Here is a 17,846-nt window from a genome sequence, read left to right on the forward strand (position 1 = left end):
TTTTGTTTGCTGGAGTCCTGGAAGACACTGAATGCATTGTTTAAAAGGTTTGTCTTGGAAACTCTGGCAATCACTAAATTATTCAATAGCTTACATATCTACATTTACAGGATTATTTTCAAAGATTTAATCATTATCACTGAATTGAGTTGTGACTGTTCCACCTGGGCCTGAGTTCTGTACTCTGCAGAATGATACTGAATTTGGGCCATGATTAGGGGGAGATGAAAATCTGGGAGGATAGTCCTCCTGTGCAGAGCCCTGGCTGGGATGCCATAGGAATTACTAGAGCTGGAATGTGCCATGTTTCCCCCCTTGTCTGTGTGTCCATTCACTGTGTTTTTGCATGATGTGATGGGACTCTGGAAGTCATGTCTGCAGAAGGTCACAGAAACTCCTGACATGATGGGGCATGACTGCTCTGTCTCCCTCTCAGTGGAGAAGGGTAAACCACTATAGGTAAAATTGAAAGTACACATGCCCTTCACCCTAGAAATGTCCTAGGAGAAATAGCCTAGGAGAAATATCCTAGGATATCAAAGGATAATATCCTAGGATATTTTTACTGGATCCTACTTACTGCACATTTATCTCTTTTTTAAGTGGGAAAATATTTTAAACATCATGAGTACACATTAATAGGTGATTGGTTTAATAAACGGTAATTCATTCTTTCCAGGGAGGGTCACGTTGCCTTTAAACATATGCATTAGAACTATATCAGTTGATAAAACAAATGTAAATGTTTAGAAGAGTGCCTGGCTATTGTACACAAATTATGTGTACAATAGCTACATGATTTTTGTTGTTATAAAGTGAGAAAAATAAACATGCAGGTATATAGCTATATAATACATGTACCTATATGTATGATTATCCTTTATGTATAAAGCAGTTTAAAAAACCTTTTATCTGTGAACACATACATGTGTATGATTAAATGAGCATAGAAAACATTGTGGAAGGGTGAAAAAGGGAATGGGAGCTAAGAGGAAAAAGACTAAAAGCAAGTAAAAGTTGTCATGATGAAGCAACTTGTATAGCATAATCCCCATCTCTGAAAGTATATATGTGTATATGCAGAGAGAGAGAGAGAGAGATGAAAAGTTAGCTATCAAAATATAAATGGTGGTTATCTTCAGGTATTGAGAGTCTCAGAATTTTTTCTTTTCCTAAATACTTCCTTACTCTTTTCTACACTTTTTGAATTTTTAAAACAATGAATGTGTGTTATTTGTATTACTGGAAAATAAAGGCTGTTTTCAATATTGAAAAAACAAACAATATGACTAGTAAAACTCCCTCCCTATCCTTAAATGATTAAGAAGGAACATATGAAGATGATGATGATGAATGGTTAACCTTAACTGGACACTTACCATATATCCAACACTATTTTGTATCTTTGCATATATGAACCCATTCACTCCTGACAACTCCATGGGAGGAAAATTCTATTATTGTCCCTATTTTACAGACAAAGAAGCCAAGGCACAGAGTAGTTGCATAAGCTGCCCAAGGTTGCATAGCTAATTGGTACCAAGCCTAGGATTTTATTTGTAAGAACACGTTCCATGTTCTCTCCTTTTCTAACTTAAGAAATAGGGTGATGAGAATTAAAACAAAAATAAACAAATGGGACCTAATTAAACTTAAAAGCTTTTGCACAGCAAAGGAAACCATAAACAAGATGAAAAGACAACCCTCAAAATGGGAGAAAATATTTGCAAATGAAGCAACTGACAAAGGATTAATCTTCAAAATATACAATAACCCATGCAGCTCAATATGAAAAAAGCAAACAACCCAATCCAAAAATGAGCAGAAGACCTAAATAGACATTTCTCCATAGACGATATACAGATTGCCAACAAACACATGAAAGGATGCTCAGCATCACTAATCATTAGAGAAATGCAAATCAAAACTACAATGAGATATCACCTCACACTGGTCAGAATGGCCATCATCACAAAATCTACAAACAATAAAAGTTGGAGAGGGTGTGGTGAAAAGGGAACCCTCTTACACTGTTGGTGGGAATGGAAATTGATACAGCAACTATGGAGAACAGTACGGAGGTTCCTTAAAAAACTAAAAATAGAACTACCATGTGACCCAGCCATCCCACTACTGGGCATATACCCAGAGAAAATCATAATGCAAAAAGACACATGCACCACAATGTTCATTGCAGCACTATTTACAATAGCCAGGACACGGAAACAACCTAAGTGTCCATCAGCAGTGGAATGTATAAAGATGTGGTACATATATACAATGGAATATTACTCAGCCATAAAAAGGAATGAAATTGGATCATTTGTAGAGACATTGATGAACATAGAGACTGTCATACAGAGTGAAGTAAGTCAGAAAGAGAAAAACAAAATCATATATTAATGAATATATGTGGATTCTGAAAAAATCTGTATAGATGATCTTATTTACAAAGCAGAAATAGAGACACAGATGTAGAGAACAAATGTATGGATACCAAGGGGGAAAGGGTGGTGGGATGAATTTGTTGATTGGGACTGGCATATATACACTATTGATACTATAAATAAAATAGATAACTAATGAGAAGCTACTGTATAGCACAGGGAACTCTACTCAGTGCTCTGTGGTGACCTAAATGGGAAGGAAATCCAAAAAAGAGGGGATATATGTATACCTATAGCTGATTAACTTTGCTGTACAGTAGAAACTTATACAACATTGTAAAGCAAAAATACTCCAATAAATATTTAAAAAAAGAAATACCATTGGGCTTTTAAAAGCAGTAGCCTTATTTATTCCTCTAACTATTTCTAAATCCTTTAGATTCTAAAGCTGGAAAAATCCCATCTCAGAGAAAAATGAGCTCTCTAACCTCAAATGCTCATTTTACATATGAGAGACTTGAGCTAGGGGAAATGCAGGGATTTCTTCACTGATGTTTCTATTTATTTGGAAGAGCCAGACTTCTGACTCATAGTTAGATGTGCATTCTACCACCTGTAAATGGCAACCCCTCTCTATCAGAGCCTTTGAAAACCACAATTCCATTCCAGGGGTGGGGGTGCTTTACTGTGGTCATTATTTTTATCAACCTTTTTCTTTCTTTCTGTCCTTTGCTTTCTTTTCTTTCTCCCTTTCTCTCTCTCTCTCTTCCTTCCTTCCTTCCTTTCTTTCTTTCTTTCTTTCTCTCTCTCTTTTTCTTTCTTTTTCTTTCCTTCCTTCTTTTTCTTCCTCCCTCCCTCCTTTTCTTTCTCCATTCCTTTCTCTCTTTCTTTCTCTCTTTCTTCCTCCCTTTCTTTCTTTCTTTCTCTTTCCCTCTCTTTCTTTCCTTCCTTCCTTCCTTCCCTCCTTCCTTCTTCTTTCCCTATCTTTATGGAGATGTAATTGATATATAACATTGTGTAAGTTTAGGTATACAGCATGATGATTTGATACACATATATACTGTGAAATGATTGCCTCAGTAAGGTTAGTTAATGCCTCCATCACCTCACATAATTATAATTTTTTGTGGTGAGAACATTTAAGGTTTACTCCCTTAGCAACTTTCAAGTATATAACATAGTATTGTTAATTATCATCACCATGCTCTGTATTGAATGTATTAGATCGTCAGAACTTGTTCATCTTATAACTGGGTGTTTATCCCCTTTGACTTTCTCAGTCTGACTTATTTCACTTACCAAAATTTCCTCAAGTTCCACCCTTGTTGTTGAAATGACAGAATTTTCTTTTTTATGGCTGAATAAAATTCCACCATGAGTGTGTGTGTGTGTGTGTGTGTGTGTGTGTGTGTACATACAGTGTGTGTGTACATACATCATCCATTCATCTGTTGATGGACACTTAGGTTATTTGCATGTTATGGCTACTGTGAATAATGGTACAGTGAACATGGGGGTGCAGATGTCTCTTCAAGATAATGATTACATTTCCTTTGGATATATACCCAGAAGTGGGATGGCTGGATCATATGCTAGTTCTATTTTTTAATTTTTTAGGAAACTCCACACTATTTTTCATACAGTAGTTGTACCAATTTACATGCCTATCAACAGTGCACAAAGGGTTTCCTTTTCTCCACATCCTCACCAAAACTTGTCTCTTATCTTTCTGATAATAGCCATTCTATCACCTCACAATGAGGTGATATCTCATTGTGGTTTTGATTTACATTTCCCTGATGATTAATGATGTCAAGCACCTTTTCATTTGTATGCCTGTTTTGGAAAAATGTCTATTCATGTCTTCTGCCCATTTAACACTGGAATTGGTTTTTTGCTATTGAGTTGTTGGACCTATTTCTTTCTAATGGTGTATCAAAAAGAGAAAACGCTTAACTCTCAAAAGAGAAACAACTGACTATAAAAAGCAGAGGGAAGCTTTCTGAGATGGTAAGAATGTTCTAAGTCTAAATGATCTGGGCAGTCGTCACAGGTGCAATTTATAGGTACAAAGTCATTGAGCTGTATGCTTAAGATGTATACACTTTACTGTGCATAAATTATACATCAAAATAACGCAGTTAAGAACAAGCATATGAGACATACTTGTTGGGGAGACTGTCTTGTACCCAACATTTTCAAAACAAGGTATTGGTGAAATCATGGAAGTAGTACAGAGTGTCACACTCAGGGAGTCCAATTTGTTACCACGAGATTGTTACCATGATGTGCATTTCTTCGCCAAGCATCCCAGTAACTTGAAACCATTCTGCTTCATTTTGAATGGGAGGTTGGTAGATGTACCTTCCATTGCCAAGTCCTCCTGACCCGAGAGAAATGGTACTTTGCAGGTAAAAGCATAAATAAAGGGCATTGGAATAGTGCTTAGATGCTGAGAGTAAACAAAAGACACAGAAAATATACCTCTGCTGAGTAATGCAGACTCAGAACAAATACAGAATCATTTAAGTCATATTGTGTATAAGAGCCTAAAATGAGTGGTCACATTAATACATAGCAATTTCTTTGGCTTTGGGGTTCAACATTCTGAATAGGTGTCAGGGTATCAAGAATGCATCACCTCTGGGAAGCCTCTAATATTTTTAAAACTCCCTTCACATGGCCACCAGCCCTTTAGTGTCTAGGCTCTTGGAGCCATTGTTCACCATAACTAAATTTGTTTTAGAGCAGCCCCAGGACATGACTTCTTAATTTGAAAGGGTTCTTAGCCTTCTGACACCAGCTTTTTGGACTTTTCAATTTGGTGCCTGTACCTATTGTTAACTTCCTCTGTTTACATGGATTTGGGGGTAATTTTCTCCCCATGGCATCAATCTCCAATATTCTTCATTTTGGGAAGATGTTTTCACTGTCAGTCTTCAGCAAGTGCGAGTAAATAACAAAAGCAGCAAGGTTGTGAAAAAATCTAATAGTAAGAAATCAGTCAGACTCTTTCCACTCAAATGTGGGCTTTCTATGTGTGGATGCAGCTAATTTTAATCTTTTGAAACCTTATTATAGCAGCAAAGAATAATCATCAGAACTTAGGCCTCTGTGGTGGCTGCCCTTAGTGCTGCATAATGCGGGTGGAGGGAGGAAGGCTTTTGAGCCATTCTCAATTTAGAATGGGAGAGAGGGAAAGCAATGAACAGCATCCACAGGTTGGTCATTTAATGGGGTTTTAGCATAAGAACTTTCAAGAGTACATGCCATCCTTCCTTCCCCTGCCAGCCCATCTTTAGGCTATTTGTATTTTCCTGGTTTTAGCCCAGTTAGTTAAGGTAGTTAACTAGGGATGCTAACGAGATCAAGATCATATGGTTATTATCCAGTATTGTCCAATATTGACCACTCGAGAGGCAAACCAATGTAATGGCAGAAGGGTGAGTTCTAGAACCAGAAGACTCAGGTTTGAAATCCAGGCCCTGTTACCTACTATGACCTTGGATTTGTCAATTAATCTCTATGAGCCAGTTATGAATGACAAAATACGAATAGTATCTCATTTCCAGGATTGTCTAGGGGGACTAAATTAGATGATGTATATACCTACCTGTCATATATTAGTTACTCACTAACTAGATATGCTTCTATTAGCTCTTCAAAAAATAAGTGTTTCCAAAACCACAAACAATATCTTATTTCTTTCTGGTAAATTGTCTTTTTTTTTTTTAAACATCTTTATTGGAGTATAATTGCTTTACAATGGTGTGTTAGTTTCTGCTTTATAACAAAGTGAATCAGTTATACATATACATATGTTTCCATATCTCTTCCCTCTTGTGTCTCCCTCCCTCCCACCCTCCCTATCCCACCCCTCTAGGTGGTCACAAAGCACCGAACCGATCTCCCTATGCTATGCGGATGCTTCCCACTAGCTATCTATTTTACGTTTGGTAGTGTATATATGTCCATGCCACTTTCTGACTTTGCCACAGCTTACCCTTGCCCCTCCCCATATCCTCAAGTCCATGCTCTAGTAGGTCTGTGTCTTATTCCCGCCTTACCACTAGGACCTTCATGACCTTTTTTTTTTCTTTCTTAGATTCCATATATACGTGTTAGTACGGTATTTGTTTTTCTCTTTCTGACTTACTTCCCTCTGTATGACAGACTCTAGGTCCATCCACTTCACTACAAATAACTCAATTTTTTTTCATTTTAGGGCTGAGTAATATTCCATTGTATATATATGCCACATCTTCTTTATCCATTCATGTGCTGATGGACACTTAGGTAGCTTCCAAGTCCTAGCTATTGTAAATAGAGCTGCAATGAACATTTTGGTACGTGACTCTTTTTGAATTATGGTTTTCTCAGTAGTGGGATTGCTGGGTCGTATGGTAGTGCTATTTGTAGTTTTTTAAGGAACCTCCATACTGTTCTCCATAGTGGCTGTATCAATTTACATTCCCACCAACAGTGCAAGAGGCTTCCCTTTGCTCCACACCCTCTCCAGCATTTGTTGTTTGTAGATTTTCTGATGATGACCATTCTAACTGGTGTGAGGTGATACCTCAATTGTAGTTTTGATTTGCATTTCTCTAATAATTAGTGATGTTGATCAGCTTTTCATGTGCCTCTTGGCCATCTGTATGTCTTCCTTGGTGAAATGTCTATTTAGGTCTTCAGCCCATTTTTGGATTGGGTTGTTTGTTTTTCTCTTATTGAGCTGCACGAGCTGCTTGTAAATTTTGGAGATTAATCCTTTGTCAGTTGCTTCATTTGCAAATATTTTCTCCCATTCTGAGGGTTGTCTTTTGGTCTTGTTTATAGTTTCCTTTGCTGTGCAAAAGCTTTTAAGTTTCATTAGGTCCCATTTGTTTATTTTTGGTTTTATTTCCATTTCTCTAAGAGGTGGGTCAAAAAGGATCTTGCTGTGATTTATGTCATAGAGTGTTCTGCCGATGTTTTCCTCTAAGAGTTTGATAGTGTCTGGCCTTACATTTAGGTCTTTAATCTATTTTGAGCTTATTTTTGTGTATGGTGTTAGGGAGTGATCTAATCTCATACTTTTACATGTACCTGTCCATTTTTCCATCACCACTTATTGAAGAGGCTGTCTTTTCTCCACTGTATATTCTTGCCTCCTTTATCAAAGATAAGGTGACCATATGTGCGTGGGTTTATCTCTGGGATTTCTATCCTCTTCCATTTATCTATCTTTCTGTTTTTGTGCCAGTACCATACTGTCTTGATTACTGTAGCTTTGTAGTATAGTCTGAGGTCAGGGATCCTGATTACTCCAGCTCCGTTTTTCGTTCTCAAGATTGTGTTGGCTATTTGGGGTCTTTTGTGTTTCCATACAAATTGTGAAAATTTTTGTTCTAGTTTTGTGAGAAATGCCAGTGGTAGTTTGATAGGGATTGCATTGAATCTGTAGATTGCTTTGGGTAGTAGAGTCATTTTCACAATGTCATTTCTTCCAATCCAAGAACATGGTATGTCTCTCCATCTATTTGTATCATCTTTAATTTCTTTCATCAGTGTCTTATAATTTTCTGCATACAGGTCTTTTGTCTCCTTAGGTAGGTTTATTCCTAGATATTTTATTCTTTTTGTTGCAGTGGTAAATGGGAGTGTTGTCTTAATTTCACTTTCAGATTTTTCATCATTAATGTATAAGAATGCCAGAGATTTCTGTGCATTAATTTTGTATCCTGCTACTTTACCAAATTCATTGATTAGCTCTAGTAGTTTTCTGGTAACCTCTTTAGGATTCTCTGTGTATAGTATCATGTCATCTTCAAACAGTGAGAGCTTTACTTCTTCTTTTGCAATTTGGATTCCTTTTATTTCTTTTTCTTCTCTGATTGTTGTGGCTATAACTTCCAAAACTATGTTGAATAAGAGTGGTGAGAGTGGGCGACCTTGTCTTGCTCCTGATCTTAGAGGAAATGGTTTCAAGATTTCACCATTGAGGATGATGTTTTTTCTGGGTTTGTCATATATGGCCTTTATTATGTTGAGGAAAGTTCCCTCTATGCCTACTTTCTGCAGGGTTTTTATCATAAATAGGTGTTGAATTTTGTCGAAAGCTTTCTCTGCATCTATTGAGATGACCATATGGTTTTTCTCCTTCAGTTTGTTAATATGGTGTATCATGTTGATTGATTTGTGTATATTGAAGAATTCTTGCATTCCTGGAATAAACCCCACTTGATCATGTTGTATGATCCTTTTAATGTACTGTTGGACTCTGTTTGCTAGTATTTTGATGAGAATTTTTGCATCTATGTTCATCAGTGATATTGGCCAGTAGTTTTCTTTCTTTGTGACATCTTTGTCTGGTTTTGGTATCAGGGTGATGGTGACCTCGTAGAATGAGTTTTGGCCAATTGTCTTAACAAAGGTTGAATCTCTACTGCCTGGGATGTGCTTGGCACATAGTATGATTTCAATACACATTTAAATAAGTGAAATGTGCCCTACTGCCTTTAAGAGCATTTCCATTTGTAGCATGTTCTGTGTACAGCAGAAGATCTCCCTCACCCACCTTTTCTTCTTTGAGCAGTGCTGTATCTGAATAGTTGTAAAGTGGGGCTCTGGAAGGAAAGAGGAATGATTGTGCTCTGATGAGACAAGAAGGTGGGGATTAGGCCCATTAGATGATTCCAGTCACCCAAAACATGTAGGGACATTCTATCTGGTCTGCCCTGGGCCTCTGGAAAAAAGGCCTGCCACTCTACTAAACAGCCAGTCTCCACATATGGGACATGGACCTTTCTTCCCTTCCCTCAACATATACTGTGGGGCTCTTCCCAGCTGGATGTCTGATTTGACCTAGTTTTCTACCATGTTGGCCCCACTTTTCACCTCTCTGCAAGACAGATCCTAACAGGGAAATTCTGTGCTGAGAAGAGACACTGAAAATAGAATCCAAATTGAGCAGGACAGAGACAATGGGGCAAAAGAAAGAGAAGGTCTAGATAAAAGTGCGGGAAATGGAGAGTCAGACACCATGTTTATGATCACTTCCCAAAAACAACAGAAGAGAGAGCTTGAGAGCTGTGAGGTGATAAAAGCTATCACCTTTTTCTCCTAAGAGTATAGACAACTGAATCACCCTTGAAAATGAGCCACAGAAGAGGATTTAGCTTGACTCTAATGCAAAATTACTGTAAAGAAAAAAGAGAATGTGGAGCAGAATAATTCTTTTACAAGCAATGAAGGCATGCAATAAAGACATGCTCACAAAGAAGATAAAGAGTATAACTTTATATTTTAAAACAGACTAAAAGAAATTAATGAATTGATAAAAGCAATAAAAGAATAAATCAAAGTTAGAAAAATTCATAAAGTGATGTAACAAAAGGAAATTTTGAGAAGTAAGGGGCAAAACACAGTACAATTTAGATGTTTAAAAAAATATTTCAGAAGCTTGAAGGCTAAACTAGAAGGAACTCAAGTGTAAAAACTTACCATTGATAATGGTTTAAGAGAAAATTTGCAAAGGAGGAAGATCTTTAAAATAAATAAATGCAACAAGAGATAAAAGGGATTCATGAGAAAGTAATGGATATAAAAAGACAAGCAAAAATAGATATAAAAGGAAAGCAAGGGCTTCCCCGGTGGCGCAGTTGTTGAGAGTCCGCCTGCCAATGCAGGAGACATGGGTTCGTGCCCCAGTCTGGGAAGATCCCACATGCCGTGGAGCGGCTGGGCCTGTGAGCCACGGCCACTGAGCCTGCACGTCCGGAGCCTGTGCTCTGCAACGGGAGAGGCCACAACAGTGAGAGGCCTGCGTACTGCAAAAAAAAAAAAAAGCAAGCAAAAGTGATCCAATATATGTACAATAAAAAGTCCACATGTAGAAAGCCAACACAATGGATTGAATTTGACTCCTATGCAAAATTACTGTAAAGAAAGAAGATATGGAACAAAATAACTCTTTTACAAGCAATGAAGCCATGCAAGAAAGACATGATTACAAAGAAGAAAAAGACTGTAATCTTATAAATAAAAACTATATATAGGGCTTCCCTGGTGGTGCAGTGGTTAAGAATCTGCCTGCTAATGCAGGGGATGCAGGTTCGAGCCCTGGTCCAGGAAGATCCCATATGCCGTGGAGCAACTCAGCCTGCGTGCCGCAACTACTGAAGCCCGCGCACCTAGAGCCTGTGCTCTGCAACAAGAGAAGCCACTGCAATGAGAAACCAGTGCACCGCAACGAAGAGTAACAGCCGATCTCCAAAACTAGAGAAAGCTCCGTGCACAGCAATGAAGACCCAACGCAGCCAAAAATAAATAAAATTTATTAAAAAAAAACTATATATAAAGATACAAACATTTAAACATACATAACAAAACAATTATTGGGAAACGGCAGCATAGCACAGGGAGATCAGCTTGGTGCTTTGCGACGAATTAGAGGGGTGGGATAGGGAGGGTGGGAGGAAGGCTCAAGAGGGATGGGATATGGCAATATATGTATGCATATAGCTGATTCACATTGTTGTACAACAGAAACTAACACAGCATTATGAAACAATTATACTCCAATGAAGATGTATTAGAAAATAAAAAAAAAGCTCATCCTAACATACAAAAAAAAAGTAAGAATTGGGATCAAATATATTGATCATATTGATAAGTATAATCAAAAAAGGATTTTCAGATTGAATACAAAGCAAGTTAACAATGTGTTGTGTATAAGACAAACCAAAACCAAAAAGAGTCAAAAGGTTAAAAATAAAAGGATAAACAAATGTATATCAGGCATATTCAAACTAAAAGAAGGCTGATGTCTCAATCTTGTTATATGATAAGAATTAAGGCCAAAAGGCATTTTTATTTTTAAATTTTTTAAATAAAAAAAAATTATTTTACACTGGAGTACAGTTGATTAACAATGTTGTGTTAGCTTCAGGTTTACAGCAAAGTGATTCAGTTATACATATACATGTATCTATTGTTTTTCAAAATCTTTTCCCACTTAGGTTATTACAGAATATTGACCAGAGTTCCCTGTGCTATACAGTAGGCTCCTGTTGGTTATCTATTTTATTTTATTTATTTATTTGTTTATTTTTACTAGTATAGACATCTTTTATTTTATTTATTTTTTTAATTTTCTATTTTTATTGGACTATAGTTGATTAACAATGTCATAATTTCAGGTGTACAGCAAAGTGATTCAGTTATACATATACATGTATCTATTCTTTTTCAAATTCTTTTCCCATTTACATTGTTACATAATATTGAACAGAGTTCCCTGTGCTATACAGTAGGTCCTTGTTAGTTATCCATTTTAAATATAGCAGTGGGTATGTGTCAATCCCAAATTCCCAATCTATCCCTCTCCCTGCCCTTCCCCCCGGGAACCATAAGTTCATTCTCTAAGTCTGTTTCTGCTTTGTAAATAATTTCATTTGTATCATTTTTTTAAGATTCTGCATATAAGCCACATCATATGATATTTGTCTTTCTCTGTCTGACTTACTTCACTTAGTATAATAATCTCTAAATCCATCCCTGTTGCTGCAAATGGCATTATTTCATTCTTTTTAATGGCAGGGTAATATTCCATTGTATATATGTACCACATCTTCTTTATCCATTCATCTGTTGATGGACATTTAGGTTGTTCCCATGTTGGCTATTGTAAACAGCACTGTAATGAACACTGGGGGGCATGTATCCTTTCGCACCATGTTTTTCTCTGGTTATATGCCCAGAAGTGGGATTGCTGGATCATATGGTAGCTCTATTTTTAGTTTTTAAAGGAACATCCATACTGTTCTCCATAGTGGCTGTATCAATTTACATTCCCACCAGCAGTGCAAGAGGGTTCCCTTTTCTCCACACCCTCTCCAGCATTTATTGTTTGTAGATTTTGTGATGATGGCCATTCTGACCAGTGTGAGGTGATATCTCATTGTAGTTTTGATTTGCATTTCTCTAATAATTAGTGATGTTTAGCATATTTTCATGTGCCTCTTGGCCATCTGTATGTCTTCTTTGGAGAAGTGTCTCTTTAGCTCTTATGCCCATTTTTAACTAGGTTGCTTGTTTTTTTTTTGATATTGAGCTGCATGAGCCATTTGTAAATTTTGGACAATAATCCCTTGTCAGTCACATCGTTTGCAAATATTTTCACCCATTCTAAGGGTTGTCTTTTTGTTTTGTTTATGGTTTCCTTTGCTGTGCAAAAATATTTTTGTTTTTATTTCCATTATTCTAGGAGATGGCTTGAAAAAGATATTGTTGTGATTTATGTCAAAGAGTGTTCTGCCTATGTTTTCCTCTAAGAGTTTTATAGTGTTTGATCTTATATTTAGGTCTTTAATCCATTTTTAGTTTATTTTTGTGCATGGTGTTAAAGAGTGTTCTAATTTCATTTTTTTTTTACATGTAGCTGTCCAGTTTTCCCAGCACCATTTATTGAAGAGACTGTCTTGCATCCATTGTATAGTCTTGCCTCCTTTGTTGTAGATTAATTGACCACAGGTGTGTGGGTTTATTTCTGGGCTTTCTATCCTGGTCCATTGATCTATATTTCTGTTTTTGTGCCAGTTCCCTACTGTTTTGATGACTGTAACTTTGTACTATAGTCTGAAGTCAGGAAGCCTGATTCCCAGCTCCATTTTTCTTTCTCAACATTGTTTTGGCTATTCAGGGTCTTTTGTGTCTCCATATGAATTTTAAGATTTTTTGTTCTAGTTCTGTGAAAATTGCCACTGGTAATTTGATAAGGATTGCATTGAATCTATAGGTTGCCTTGGGCATATGTAGACAGTGTTGATTCTTCCAATCCAAGAACATGATGTATCTTTCCATCTGTTTGTGTAATCTTCAATTACTTTCATCAGCATCTTATAGTTTTCAGAATACGGGTCTTTTGCCTCATTAGGAAGCTTTATTCCTAGGTATTTTATTCTTTTTGATGCAATGATAAATGGGGTTGTTTCTTTAATTTCTCTTTCTGATCTTTCATTGTTAGTGTATAGGAATGCAAGAGATTTCTGTGTATTAATTTTGCATCCTGCCACTTTACCAAATTCATTGATAAGCTCTAGTAGTTTTCTGGTAGCATCTTTAGGATTTTCTGTGTATAGTATCATGTCATCTGCAAACAGTGACAGTTATACTTCTTCTTTTCCAATTTGTAGTCCTTTTATTTCTTTTCTTCTCTGATTGCCCTATGACTTCCAAAATTTTGTTGAATAAAAGTAGCAAGAGTGGACATCTTTGTCTTCTTCCTGATCTTAGAGGAAATGCTTTCATCTTTTTACCATTGAGTGTGATGTTAGCTGTAGATTTGTCATATATGGCCTTTATTATGTTGAGGTATATTCCCTCTATGCCCACTTTCTGGAGAGTTTTTATCATAAATCGGCGTTGAATTTTGTCAAAAGCTTTTTCTGCATCTATTGAGATGATCATATGATTTTTATTCTCCAAAAGGCATTTTTTAAAAAGAAAAGAAAAGACACTTTATAAGGCAGAAGTCCTTACTTACAAATATATAACCACTATTAATATTTATGTACCCAATAGCACTTTAACAACTTTTGCACAGCAAAAGTTAGAAGAAATGTAAGAAGAAAGAAAACAAAAACGCTAATAGTAGAGAATTCTAATATGTGTTGCTCAATTCCAAATAAATCATATAGGGGAAAAATCAGTTACAATACAGAAAATTTATTCAACATAATAACCAAGGGCTTGCCTGGTGGCACAGTGGTTAAGAATCCACCTGTGAATGCAGGGGGCACGGTTTCAAGCCCTGATCTGGGAAGATCCCACATGTCGCAGAGCACATAAGCACATGCACCACAACTACTGAGCCTGTGCTCTAGAGCCCGTGAGCTACAACTACTGAGCCCACGTGCCACAACTACTGAAACCTGCACACCTAGAGCCATTGCTCTGCAACAAGAGAAGCCACTGCAATGAGAAGCCTGAGCACCACAACGAAGAGTAGCCCCTGCTAGCCACAACTAGAGAAAGCCCATGGGCAGCAACAAAGACCCAATGCAGCCAAAAATAAATAAATGAAATAAATTTAAAAAAACATAATAATCAAGTAGATCTCATAAATATCTAACTCTTAATCCCAATAATGGAAAATACACCTTTTCCACTGTACATGGAACATTCATGAAGATGGATCACACCTTAAGCTGGAAATAAAACATCAATAAATTCTAAAGAATTGCATTCTGATTTAAAAAATGCTATAAATGAATTAGAAAATCAGACCACCTACTTGGAAATTTAAAAACCCACCATTAAAACAAATTCTTTGGTCAAAGAAAAAATGCTGAGTGAAATTGTAGAATTTCCTATAAACAATGATAAGCAGTAAAGCCACTATGGAGAACAGTATGGAGGTTCCTTAAAAAAACTACAAATAGAACTACCATATGACCCAGCAATCCCACTACTGGGCATATACCCTGAGAAAACCAAAATTCAAAAAGAATCATGTGCCACAATGTTCATTGCAGCTCTATTTACAATAGCCAGGACATGGAAGCAACCTGAATGTCCATTAACAGATGAATGGATAAAGAAGATGTGGCACATATATACAATGGAATATTACTCAGCCATAAAAAGAAATGAAACTGAGTTATTTGTAGTGAGGTGGATGGACCTAGCGTTTGTCATACAGAGTGAAGTAAGTCAGAAAGAGAAAAATAAATACCGTATGCTAACACATATATATGGAATCTTAAAAAAAAGAAAAATGTTCTGAAGAACCTAGGGGCAGGACAGGAATAAAGACGCAGACTTAGAGAAACAACTTGAGGACCCAGTAAGGGGGAAGTGTAAGCTGGGACGAAGTGAGAGAGTGGTATGGACGTATATACACTACCAAACGTAAAATAGATAGCTAGTGGGAAGCAGCCGCATAGCACAGGGAGATCAGCTCTGTGCTTTGTGACCACCTAGAGGGGTGGGATAGGGAGGGTGGGAGGGAGATGCAAAAGGGAGGGGATATATGTATACATATAGGTGATTCACTTTGTTATACAGCAGCAACTAACAAAACATTGTAAAGAAATTATACTCCAGTAAAGATGTTAAAAAAGTATATTATACAATGATACCAATAAAAATTAAAAATAAATGAAATAAAAAACAAAGTTTAAAAACCAGAAAAAGAACAAATAAACTAGAAAAAGCAGAAGGAAGAAATTAATACAGATGAAAGCAAAAATTAATAAGAAAAAATGGTTCTTTTAAAAAAATCAATAAAGTAGACAAATTGCTAATCTAATTAGTAAAAAAGGGAGGAAACACACAAAATTAGAAATGTCAAAGTGAAAAATAATCAAAACAGGAAATTTTAAAGAAACCATAAGAGGCTACTTTGCACAACTTTATGCAAATACATTTGAAAATCTTGATGAAATTAATACTCGTCTGAAAAAATACAGTTTACCAAATATAGGTCCCAGTGAGAGATATAAAAAGCCTACTATACAATCTTCTATGATAGACAGTTACATAGACAAAGTGATCAAAATAAATTGCAGTGATGTTCCTGGACACTTTGAGAGAACCCTTCCTCTAAAACATTATCCATCAGGACTATCATAGTAAATTAAAAAAGAAACCTAATGGCATTATGCTTGTAATCCAAGACAAATTTTTGTTTTGCTGGATGAACTCAGCCTGGAATGAGCATGAGCCAGGACAAAAATTAATCCACACTCTGATAAGCACTAACATCCACAAGGACCTTAGAATGTGAAAAAGTCTTAGTTGTCAACTTGCCCCTGACTTTCTTAAACCTTCCTTGTAAAATCTAGGCACAAGCCCAAATGCTGTGATAAGCTCCTCCCAACTTCCTCCTACTGAGGTGCCCATGATTTCTCAGTGTGCGTTTTCCTTTGCTGCAGCAAGCTCAATAAACCTAACTTTATCTTTGATTACAGAAGTGTGCCTGGTCTTCTTTGACTGGTGGGCACTGACAGATGGACAAATCCCTTAACGCATGGGACAAGAAGTCAAATCTCTGAGTACTATCACATTCCAGCAATTAGAGTCTAGTAACAAAAAAATAATTTAAAAAAGAAATTTAATCTGTGAGAAAGAAATCTAAGTATACCACACCTGCAGAAGTCTTTCTTCTCCTACTCACTTTCTTTACATGAACATAGTTTTGAAGCATCTCCTCGTTACCCCAGTCTCAACACCCTTTGACCTCCCGCTCTTGTCTCCTCTGTCTTTCCACTCCGTTATTATGTAGATGAATCTAGTCCTCTCCCAGCAAGAAAGACTCTTCCCTAGGAGGAGGACGGGGAATGAGGTTTTGGTTTTATGGTTCTTTTTGGTGGGCTAGGGGAGGGGGAAATTGATGAAACTGCCATATAGTAGCTTTTTTTTTTTTTTTTTTTCGGTACGTGGGCCTCTCACTGTTGTCTCTCCCGCCGCGGAGCACAGGCTCCAGACGCGCAGGCTCAGCGGCCACGGCTCACGGGCCCAGCCGCTCCGCGGCACGTGGGATCCTCCCGGACCGGGGCACGATCCCGTGTCCCCTGCGTCGGCAGGCGGACTCCCAATGACTGCGCCACCAGGGAAGCCCATATAGTAGCTTTTTGTCTTCCCACTACTACAGAGTTTGATAGTTTATGAGCAGTTTCCTTTTTCATTGACTCATCCCAACAGCTGAAGAGGTGTTGGCAAGTTGTGATTCTTTCCCCTGTAATAATTGAGGGAAAATTCAGAAAGGCTAAGGACCCCCAGCCAGTAAATTAGCAGGCTACAATTAGAGCCACTTGCTCCAAGCAGGCTCTCCATCTAAGTTCATAGCCTCCATTTACATTAGTAATAGTTACAAAACCATCACCTCCCCTGATGAGCTCCTACTTCGTGCCAGGCTAATGATAGGTGATTTACGCAAGCGCTTCTCAAACTGTGATATGTACACCAATCACCTGGGCATCTTGTTAAAATGAAGACTGTGATTCATTGTGTCTGGGTGGGACCTGAGGGTCTACATTTCTAATAAGTAAGTTCTCTGTTAATGCTGATGCTGCAGGTCCACCGTCCATACTTTGAGTAGCAAGGCTTTATATTTACCGCCTTGATTCAGCCTCACAGTAAACCCACATGGCAGTACTTCTCAACCCTGGCTGTACCTCATCAGGGAGGATGACATTTGAAGACTTCTAAACCTCAGGTGCAGCCCAAATTTTTCGTGAGACACCTATTGCTATATGGGCTAGGTAATATCATCCTCATTTTACAGCTGAAGAAACTGAAGCTTAGAGAGATTAATTACTTTATCTAAAATCCTATACAGTGATGGAAGTAGGATCTGAAGCCAGGCCTATTTGGCTTCAACGGCCTTTCTCTTAACCACTGCTCTCTATGGACTCCCATGGAGGCGACACTAGTTTGCAATCTATTATTGTTATTAACTAAGAAAAGAAGACCCAC

The sequence above is a fragment of the Monodon monoceros genome, unplaced genomic scaffold, assembly GCF_005190385.1.
Source record: "Monodon monoceros isolate NGI ecotype Baffin Bay Population unplaced genomic scaffold, NGI_Narwhal_1 Super_Scaffold_13, whole genome shotgun sequence".
In the NCBI taxonomy this organism is placed as follows: domain Eukaryota; kingdom Metazoa; phylum Chordata; class Mammalia; order Artiodactyla; family Monodontidae; genus Monodon; species Monodon monoceros.